Consider the following 9,661-nt stretch of genomic DNA (forward strand, 5'->3'; position numbering starts at 1 on the left):
TGGTATCGCCCTGGAAAAGTTTTAAATACCTTGGAGCTTACACAAACTCTAACCATGACATAGAGATAAGACTTGCCCATGCTTGGTCGGCACTTAATTTACTTGAGAAAATTTGGAAATTAGAAGCTTCACTCAGTATAAAAGCCAACTGTCGAGTCCCTCCTCCTATACTCATGTGAATCATGGTCACTAACGTCTACGACAAAGAAACTAGACGGAGCGTATACGAGAATTCTGAGAAAAGTAAAAAACATCCAGTCTAATGTCCACATTACTAACAAAGTGTTGTACGGCAAGCTGAACCGATTCAGCAGTCTTATCCAGAAAAGAAGATTCCAGTTAGCAGGTCACGTCATCAGAGGAAATGAGCCGGCATCTAAACTTCTTCTTTGGCAGCCAACATTCTTAACAAAGAAGAGAGGTCGTCCACACAAGACACTACTCAAAGTCTTAGAACAAGACACTGGACTTGACAAAGGCGAGATGGTTCGTTTGGCGCACAACATGGTCAGATGGAAAGACATGGTCATATCATCACTTTCAAGTGGATGATTTATGTATGTAATGTATGTATTTTGCATCACTATGCAAAAATTCAAATAAAAATAATGGGCCAATCCCGAGAAAAGCTGACGAACGGACTAACGAACAAAAGTTAAATTAGAGGACCTCCGAGGTAGGTCCAAAAACCAAGTTTCTACTATGTCAAACTGTGACCTACTTTCAGCATAGATGGTAAATTATTTTTCTCCAGGGAGAAGGCAAAATTGGTGTACGTTGACGTACCTTCTTAGGCTCTGAAGTTATCTGACTGGTTCTCAAATTTACTAATATGTATCTGACAGGGTCAACTTTTCGAACTCTAGCGATATGTCCCCGTCGATCGTCAAAATCAGCCCCCCCCGGGATTTGCCTTCGCCTGCCGTTGCTATGGAAATACAGAATAGCTCTATAGTATTTTATAAAAGATATCTGTGGTAAAACCCCACAAATTCTACCTATTCGAAATGAAAGAAAATGTAAGCGACATTTTCGAAAAGGCCAATATTTTCAACACATTTTTCTCCAAACAATGCTCTCTGATCAAAACAGAGTGTTGCAATCTGAATAATTTTTTACTGACTCTACACTTGATAATCTTGAATAGGAAGAAGAAGAAAATCAAGTCTGTCATAATTAATTCTTTAATCGTTAATATGGCTGTGACTGTGGTGGGTAATGATTCTACTGGCTAGTATTAAGTAAGTCTGCGACCGCAGTCGGAGGCGACTCGAACTCTTACTTCCTGGATTGCTCCACTTACCCTTAATCCTTCTCTTAATTGCTGAGCATCAAGCAGAGAGACACCAAGTACCATTTTGGAAACCTTTGGTATGACCCGGCTGAGGGTTGAACCCACAACCTTGCGCACCGTAGCCAGATGCTCTACCACTGCACTACGGTCGACTCGCTACAATCAGCATATATGGCAAGCCTCTAGTAACACATTTGCTAAGTATATATTCAATCCTTCTATGAACTCTTACATCTTCCCATCACATAAGTAGGAAGAAATGTAACGTGATGATAAAAAGGGCTTCTTCTTCCTGTGATTGGAAAAATATATATGAAAACTGTATTTATGATACAACACGTATTTTAAAAATACAATTTATTCTCTCCTTGTTAGTCTGGTTCTTGGGAGGGCAGGGATTCCTGCATTTATCAGTTGTTATCCATAGCGCATGATATTTACACAGGATTTGACAAATATTTCTAGATACCGGGGGTACTTTCCTTAGCACAAAACTTTCTTGGTGAAAGCTATCAAAGGGTGTGTTAAAAAGGAAGGAATCTGGGTTGAAAAATCGATGCTTGGGTAACCTAGGGATCAATTCTTGGTCCATTGTAGCTTTTTGGTGATGATCTACCAAAGCTTGTCAAGGAATTGAGCCTGACAAATAGAATTGGTAGCAAATTCTCAAAACCCTCCTCATTTTCAAGAAAAAACTATGATGGAAAACTCCAGAGAGAGCAAAATTACTCCAAACGTGATTCTTTTTTAGGTCGAAGGAGGGGGGAACCTCCCTTACTGTCGAAACAACTCGTCATTCACCCAATGCAGAAAGCCCAACAAGAAGTCAAACTAATACAACAATCAAACATCCAACAACAAGACATGTTCAAGTTAGATTTAAAACTGGAGGAATTTGAAGGAGGTCAACTGTCTAGGCATCAAGCCCAGTGGGGTAGATACACATCAGATGCTTCTATTTTACATATAATTAAAGGAGACACATTTTTCTTCACATCTTGGCCTAGGTCAAAACAGTTTGCCAAAAATGCACAATTCTCAGTGGGGAGCGTGCTTTATCAGAGAACCGTACTAAATATAATTTCAAAGGAATCCTCCATGGCTAAGATTGATCTGAAGGATGCTTATTATAGTGTAAAAATTCATGAGAAAGTATTTAAAATTGGAATTTGAAAATCAACTTTATCAGTTTACTGTTTATAGTTGCTTTCCTAACGGCAATCGAAACGAAAATCTACAAAATAATGAAAGTGCCAACATGAAACCTTAGATCAGCTGGTATCCCAGTGTGCAGATACATTGATGACTTCTTTCTCACAAAACTATTTATTTATTATTTATTTATTAAAGGATTGAGGTTTAAGGCGCGCCGTGGGCCTCTAAGAATCTAATCTTTTTTTACAAATGCTTGTTGTTATAATTTTCTTTAGGTATAGTTTTGTTCTGGGGCTTCCCCTGACTTTAAATTGAATAGTTTTGTCTTTCATTTGAGCATTGAGCTCGCGTGCTCTCTTGCAAAATTCTTTGATTGTCAATCGTTCCAAAATCGTGAGGTCTTCTGTTGCTCGATAGGGTGAAGGCCTTTGTATGTCGTGATGGTTCTCAAGACTTTGTTCTTGTCTTCTTCATTTTCTAACACTATCTTGATTGGTCGATACCTCCCTTCCTCCTCTCTCTCTTCCGTGAATACTCCAATCCTCTGTGTGTTTACAATTTTTATGTTCTTGATACCCAGTTGTAATCCAAGGATTCTGTACTTGATAAATTTCTCGTCGTAAATTTTCGTTGTATTCTCGGGATCCTCCAAATGTTCTTTGATTCCATGGAAAATTAGGTTGCACGCTGTGGATCGTTGTTTGCCGACTGTTTCACTTCGAGTTATTTTCTCCACCTTATTCGATTGTTGATTCATATGCTTGGATACAGCTTCAGCATAACTAACCTCTTTCAGCTCTTGCTTCTTTTCGATTATGATGTTCTCGATCTTTGTTTCTATCTTCTTCTCGAGTATGCTAATCTTTGCTTCGAGGCTTTCTTTGATTTCTTTTGTAATAACGTCGACGTCTTTTGATTTCAGTTGGGAGATTTCCTCATTTTGTACTTTCATGATGTTTTCACATGCTTTAATTTCCTTTTGAAGTCCTTCGATTTTGGTGTTTCTACATGTTTCAACTCGTTCCATCAGCTCTGGTGAGATCTTAACGCAACTTTGACATTGGAAACTTCGAGATTTAAACGTTAAGCAAATCTGGTAGATTGGTAGCTGGGAACAGTTATAATGAACATCTCGGTGGCACTTCCTGCAGGTCAGAGTGTCTTTTGGTGTCGTTTCTTCTCTAATAATGAATTTTGTTGGGGTACAAACCTCATTTTTTCAAGCGGCAATTCTTGGTCATTTTCATCGATTTTTTCCTCCATTTTTTCCTCCACTATGAAGACTGCCTTAGGAACATAATAGAAATAGTAAAAGAATTTCAACATCTTGGTTTTGGTGTACATCCAATAAATTAGAATTTGAAAAATCTTAACATTTCTGAGGTTCGTTATAAACTCTATAGAAATGTCGGTGTCGTTAACCCCTGAAAAGGAAGCACGACTGAAAAGCTAAGTCACACAATTGATGGTAATAAAGAAATCAACAATAAGATTTGTTGCTAAAGTATTTGTTACTCTTGTATCTACAATCATGGTCGAAATATATTGACATTTTTGGTTGTTTTAACGTTTTTCAGAATTTAAAGTTCGGGCGAGAATGGCGATTTCAGCATTTCCACTTTAGTTCACTAGATATTTCAATTTTGGAGGGCTTAAGTGGCTTCCAGGCAATATTCTCAGCCTTGTTCGAACTTTTTTGAACTTTTGGATCCTGAGATCCTAAGGTCTTAAAACTCAGAGTTAAAACTCTACTTCCCAGCCCTAATTTATGGCACTTAATAATCACTTGCGGTTTTAAGATTTTGAGGGAATTTCCCTCTTATTTCAAATATTATGGCCAACATTGTAGTTTCTCTGCTGTTAAATATGCTCAGTTACACTACAGACATGTTGAAAGAGTGAAATCTAATGCATTAGTGAAAAACAAAGGCAACTATGAAGCTAAATGTGAGCTCTCTTCAGAAGCTTGTATCTGATTTGAAATGGTGGAAAACAGAAATCCTGAAAAATTGGATTAGCCAACCACCTATAACTCGAGAAATTGAAACTGATGCTAATACCATTATTCGTATATCGTATTATTGTTAATTCTATATTCATGAAATATCATCGTGATAGCCTGACTATTTCGGTTATAGGTCTCGACATTGTGTAAAAATTGGTTCAGTGGACTAAAAGAGAATGTTTGTCAGGGGATCCCCCGTCTTGCAAATTCATATGTCAGCAGCACTGAAAATACAGTGCTTTTAGCGAACAAAGTGGTTGAAAATTGAAAATTTTCCCTGTCGCTGCAAACCATGGTTGCGCCTCCTTAATCTTTCATAACATTATTACCTTTAAACCCAAGTCTCACTCCTGTTATATTAAGATATGCAAAGAAAAACTTTACTTTTAAATTCCACATGATTCAGGCGGTGGTTACACGTAGCCGGGGTGAAATTCACCCCGGGGTGAAATAAAAACATATTTCACCCCGGGGTGAAATTCATTCCGGTCTATAAAGAAAACACTGTTTCTGTATACACGTATTTAGGCGGGGTGAAGTCGTTTTTAAGCGGGTTGAACTCACCCCGGAGTGAAAATTTTTTTAAGGATTTTTTTTGCAAATTTTTGCACATTTTTACATGTATACGCAATTTCTTTTTCACCCCGGGTTGAATCTAAAAGTTATGCATGATTAAAGTCTGTTCACGATAAGTGTGCACTTTTTTTTCTTTTACCTATATAGTTTTTGAAGGAATTCTTCAATCTTTACAAATTTGGTATCATTGGAAAATTTTGAATTAAAAAATCTTTAAAAAAATTCTAAAAATGAAGATGAAAATGAAGAAGAAAAAAATGAAGATCTTGTAGAAAAGTGCTATAACTATCATTTTCACTGAAGTGAATCCTTGATCATCGAACGTCATCACTGTGAAAAATTTTCTCAAAAATAATCATTCAGTCAAAAGATATCAAAAAAAGTTATAAGCTGATTGACGTCTAAAAACGTTGTTTTCTGCTGTTTTTTGAGGTCAATCACTTATTAACTTTGCATCATAACTTTATATTGAATAAATATTTTAGTGAGATTTCTTCACAGTGATGACCATATAAGATCAAAGAATCTCTCCAGTGAATATGAAAGATATAGCAATTTTCTACAAGATCTTTATTTTTTTCTTCTTTATTTTCACCTTCATTTTTAGAATTTTTTTAAAGATTTTTTATTTCAAATTGTTCCACTCACAAATATCTCTCTAACGATACCAAATTTATAAAGATTGAAGAATTCCTTCAAAAGTTATAGGTAAAAGAAAAAAGAGTGCACACTTATCGTGGACAGACTTTGCGTTTTCACGCCGGGGTGAAAATAAGTTAAAATTTTCACCCCGGACTGAAAAAAAGGGTTTTCACCCCGCCTTTCGCCGACGTGTATCCCAAAATGATTTTCACCCCGGGGTGAATTATTTTTCCATTTCACCCCGGGGTGAATTTCACCCCGGCTACGTGTAACCACCACCTCAGACATTGAAAGCCTCATTTCTGGGCAGAATTAGTCTGAAAATGAGCTATGTTTGAAGAAAATCAGGTGCTCAAAATCTAAATTTTCTCTTGTTATTGCAAGTTTTATACTGGTTGCGCCTCCTTCGTCACTAAATTCTTTGCCCCTGCACGTTTAAAATCAAGCCACTTGCTGCTGCTTTCTATTCTATATAATTTTAAGCAATTCCCCGAGATGGCTAATTCTAAGTCAACCGAGGAGCTTTGGCAGCTTTTCCGAAAGAATATTTTGGATATACGAAACAGTTTTGTACCCATAAAGATCATCGGTGGTCAAAACTGGAAGAAGAAAGGTAAAATACCTATTGGAGTTCAACTTCGGAAAGAAATAGCAGAGAAGAGACGCCTCCATCGGAAATGGATGAACTCATAAAAAGAATACAATCGAGAAAAATACACCCCTGTAAGAAACAGAGTGAGCAAATTGAAGCTCACAGGTACTACGAACAAAGAATTTGTGATAACGCAAAGACCAAACCGAAGATCTTCTAGTCACATGTGCGTAACAAGATGAAATCTTCTAGTATAGTTTCATCACTACTTGAATCACCAAATGTCAAAACCTCGTTAAAGCATGAAGATCACGAAAAAGCTAATATACTTCAACGACAGTTCTGCAGTGTATTCACAAAAGAAGCAGTAGGTGAGCTTCCTGCATTTGAAAAGAGAACTGATTCATCCATCCATCCATCGGAGATATTCATATCTCTGAGGAGATGGTACAGAATCAATTGAAAGAGCTCAACCATAATAAGTCATTCGGTCCAGACGAAATACACCCTAGGATACTAGCGGAATTATCTGACTATCTGTCTTTACCCTTGGCTGTAATCATGAACAAATCTTTAGTTGAAGGCTCATTACCACAAGATTGGAAGGTGGCATATGTCACACCTATCTACAAAAACAAGGGACCTCAGAATTTGGCAGGCAATTATCGACCTGTTAGTTTGACATCGGTAGTGTGCAAATTAATGGAATCAATACTGAAGCACCTTTCTGATCATAATCTTTTATCGAACAAACAATATGGCTTCATTAACAACCGCTCAACCGTGACACAGCTTTTGTTCTCTCTGGATAAATGTTATGAGAGCATCTCTAAAGGACACGTTGTTGATAGTATCCACTTCGATTTTGCTAAGGCTTTCGACACTGTACCCCACCGTCGACTATGCAAGAAACTATCAGCATATGGGATCAACGGTTCAATCTTAAAATGGATAACGTCATTTCTAACAGGTCGAACTCAATCAGTAAAAGTGAACCAGTCCTTCTCGACTACAGACCCTGTAGTGAGTGGTATTCCACAGGGTAGTGTACTGGGACCAATACTGTCCGTGCTATACATCAATGATCTTCCTGAAAAGGTCATTCATTGATCCTACTGTTTGCTGATGATACCAAAATCTTCAAAGAAGTCAACTGCATCGAAGACTCTGTTTCCCTTCAGAATGATATAGACACACTTGTAGAATGGTCGAAAGACTGGCTATTACTATTCCATCCTGAAAAGTGTCACGTTCTGACGCTAGGAAAGTTTGGAAACATCAAACATGCTCATCCATATTCCCTAGATGGACGCCAATTGGAACACGTCTTTGAAGAAAAAGATCTGGAATCCTCATTGACTCAGAACTTACATTTGAAGAACACATTGCAAAGCAAGTCAAAAAAGAAAACGCGATACTTGGCATAATCAATCGAGGATTTGTAAACATGATTACAAGTACATTTAAAACATTGTATTGTGCGTTTGTTCGCCCGCATCTGGAGTACGCTCAGTCAGTATGGTCTCCGTTTCTACGTAAACACGTAAATCTGATTGAAGGAGTACAAAGACGGGCAACAAAACTTGTTCAAAAATGTCGTAATATGTCTTATGAAGAACGATTGCGTGAATTAGATCTTCCTACGCTCGAGTTTAGAAGACACTTTTGTGACATGGTCCAACTATACAAGCACATCAACTATTACGAAAAAGATACCATCCCAAACAAGATAGCCCGTCGAACGCGACCAAACAGAAGGCAAAACTTTGAGATGATTCCAAACTTTGGAAGCGATGGACTCCGTGGTGTACAAATGAATTCCTTCTTTTATCGAACTATACCAACCTGGAATAAATTGCCAAAAGATGTCGCTGAGGCAAAGACAGTCAAAGTCTTCAAAGAAAGACTCAACACTGCATGGAGTAAACACCCAAAAAGATTCAACACAAGACAATTGTAAAATACGTATAATCACGATCAGTTCCAAAGGCCCTCGTGCGCCTAGAACTTTGTTACATTATAATAATTATTATAATAATAATAATGTAGTCCTCCCCACATGACTGCACAAAATTTTGATATTGAGACTCGCTCACAATCTGGAAATTTACTGTAGTTAAACCCTATTTATATGTGACAAGTCGCCCTTATCCAAAAGTAAGTAAAGTAAGTATAACCCTCACCTTTTATTAATCAGTCAGTTAGAGTGTAGGGGGGGGGGATTTAGCAAGGGGGGGGTGTAATTTTTTAAACAATTTATTGGGGGGGGGTCGAAAAAGTTTTCCAGGTTATGGGGTGGGGGTGTAAATTTTTTGAAATATCCTCCACTCCCCCTCCCCCTAATAGATACTTTCTGACCACTCCCTATAGATAATTATTTGAAATTTCTGCGAAGAACATGGAATATGGGTCACATCAAATTACATTCCTGGAACAGAGAATGATGTTGCTGACACAGAATCTCGAAAAGAGTAAAAAGAGACTGAGTGGAAACTGAACCCTAAGATGTTCGAGTTTTAACCATTGCTTTAGTTTTGAACCTGAAATTGACTATTTTGCTAGCAGACTCAACACTCAACACTCAACTACCAAAATACGTCTCATACAAACCTGACCCATATGCTCATTGTCAAATTAATACAGCGTGCAGTGCACTTTCAGCTGCAATAGAAACAAAAAAATGGGAGCAGTTTTTTTAACTTTTTTAGATACCTTGAGTGTCCAACAAAGCTATCTTAAAAAATGCTGACCCTCAGGCTCTGTATGCTTATGTTAATATCAGGGTGGGCAAAAACGAAAATGTCTGTGCTCTTTAGAGCTTAAATGTTATTGATATCACCTTGAGTTGTGTATTCATTGTTTAATCAGACTCCAATCAAGTAGTAACACTAATTTTATTAAAACTTTAGAAGTTGTATAATACTTAGGAATCATTATTTCACAAATATTTTCCATCCCCACCGGAATGGTGATACACATGAAATCATTTTTACCTATCCTTTCCTCATTAAACAATTGGCTGACAGAAAAAACTGGCGAAATCTTCGCTATTCTCTCGAAGAGTCTGGAAACTAATATGACGTAAAATTGAACAAATAAATGAGACTTACCTAAGTTGATATTTATTTGTGATTTTATGATTACTAGTTTCCAGTATCGATGAGAGATCATAGCACTCACCCAGGTGCTTTTACCCTCCCTTATAGCTCTCTCGTCGTTTTCTATAAGCTGATTAATTGCCAATACTGACTGTTCCGCTTCGCATTCTCTTCGCTACAATCTCCCTCATTGATACTGGAAACTAATAATCATAAAATCACAAATAAATATCAACTTAGGTAAGTCTCATTTATTTGTTCAATTTTGTCGTCTATTTTGACACAAAAAAATTGGTTTG

Source organism: Clytia hemisphaerica, unplaced genomic scaffold (genome assembly GCF_902728285.1).
Source record: "Clytia hemisphaerica strain Z4C2 unplaced genomic scaffold, Clytia hemisphaerica genome assembly, whole genome shotgun sequence".
Taxonomy (NCBI): Eukaryota; Metazoa; Cnidaria; class Hydrozoa; order Leptothecata; family Clytiidae; genus Clytia; species Clytia hemisphaerica.